The 1,912-nt window shown below is 33.9% G+C and overlaps 1 non-coding gene across 1 annotated transcript; it reads left to right on the top strand.

Moving 5' to 3' along the window:
• Nucleotides 1-971: 971 nt before the first annotated feature.
• On the top strand, nucleotides 972-1,053 carry TRNAS-CGA (transfer RNA serine (anticodon CGA)). The gene has a single exon. It is a non-coding gene; the product is annotated as a tRNA-Ser (tRNA).
• Nucleotides 1,054-1,912: the final 859 nt, after the last annotated feature.

The raw sequence follows: 1,912 nt of genomic DNA, 5'->3' as shown, positions 1-1,912 counted from the left end.
TATTGCAATTATTTATTTATTTGTTTATGATTAGATCAAGCAAGCATATTATGAGCGTATTGATTCTCATGGAAAAATTAACAATTGTATTTTTTGCAACTATTGAAAAACTTGGGATTCTCATTGAGGGACTAAGATTTTCTTCAAGAGCACATAGTTCTTGAACGTCACCTCTGTTGATTGATAAATATCATTTGCTTAATAATATATCATGGTGCGTTATCCATCGGTTTATGAGCGTTTAGCATAGGAATGCCCAATAAATGTCCCCACGGATAACGAACTTCTGAATATAATAGAACGATTAGTCTAAAGTTCAAAGAGATCAAATACTTCTTCCATGACATCAATAAGAAGATTGCTCCAAAATTGTTTAGAGACTTCCGTAACTGAACAATATTTTTGAAGTAACTTGTTAGTTCCGTATAGGATGATAGTAAAATACAAAATGATCTACGGCTTGACACAAACTTAAGCTCTTAGTTCCAAGGACCATTTTAAAAAACAACGTTTGCCATTGTTATATTGTTGATCTCTTATTAAAACTGGCTAGCTGTCTAAGTTTCTTCTTTTCTTTTTTTTTTTTTTGAATACATATAACTTGTATGCTAACAGCAATGTTTGATGAAATATAAAGTTAAGAAACTGGCTTAAGTAATACAGTCGCTAATGAAGGTTCCAAAGTACATTCGCTGCCTTAGGAAAGCGTGTTTCGGCGCGTAGTAGGTGAAATCTCTCGTAACAGGAGACAGGTATCACACTCGGATTGGCTTCCGGTTGCCTAGTGAGTCGCTTATGAATCGGAAGACGTTGATACAGGTCGAAGCTAAATGACGCAACGTATCGTTTAGAACATTTTTTAAGAGAAGTTTAAGGGAGAAAGAGGGAAGTTTAAGAGAAGAAAAGTAAATATTAATTAGTTCTTTAATTGTTCAGTGAACCGATGAACCGAGGTTTGATTGTTCGCCGTTGCAGTCGTGGCCGAGCGGTTAAGGCGATGGACTCGAAATCCATTGGGGTCTCCCCGCACAGGTTCGAATCCTGTCGGCTGCGTAACGTTTTGTTATTTTTCATGTTTAATCATTAAAAAAACTGTGTGAGGTTCATGAGTAGCAATACTAATAGTACAACTTAAATTCTAGACCCAGTGCTAGACACGTTGGCTGTGATGTTCGCCGCATAATAAACGACTGTATCTTATGAGAAATATAATTCAATAAAAATTCAATTGTTTGCGGCGCACTCAAGCTATAGTATTTATTTATTATTAATAACTATAATATTTGGCTATAAGATATTTATATAAAAGTAATTATCATAGCTAAAGTATTCATTAGGCTTCCTCAACGTCTACAAGATCTGTAATCAGTTGTTTAAGGTCAGAAGCATATTTAGTGCACAGTGTGTAGTAAGTTAACGAAATAATGAATTGTAAGCTTCTGCCATAACTGGTTAACCATAATAATACTCCAAAACTTTTAAGATAAAATGTATTGCGCTTGATTAAGTGATCAATTATGCTTATTAAACTAATTGTCAATTCTAACGTGAAATCACATTTGGATGGTTACTTTTATTTTTATCTAAAGCTCAATTTGAAAACATTCAAGCATTGGTTTATTTATCTAAATTTTCGTTACCATATACATATGTTCTGTGCAAATGCGGAATACATTTAGTAAAGCCTGTTCGGATCATTTGCTTAAAAAAGATTAGGCCATGTTGGCCTTATCTCTTCTCTTCGAAGAAGTCTTGAATTTTTGTCCTGGGATCCGAAGTAACTCTTTAATTTGCTTCGGTATATCACATAAACGAATAGTTCTACTTAGCGACAGGGCACATATTTCAGCTAGAGTTATAAAGATAAATGAAATTCAAAGCTTGAGTTCTCATACTTGGGAATAATAGAAGA

This window comes from Varroa destructor, unplaced genomic scaffold, assembly GCF_002443255.2.
Source record: "Varroa destructor unplaced genomic scaffold, Vdes_3.0 BEIS01000003.1, whole genome shotgun sequence".
Lineage (NCBI taxonomy): Eukaryota > Metazoa > Arthropoda > Arachnida > Mesostigmata > Varroidae > Varroa > Varroa destructor.
The sequence above is the reverse complement of the archived record's forward strand: the minus strand, read 5'-3'. Positions and strand labels throughout refer to the sequence as shown.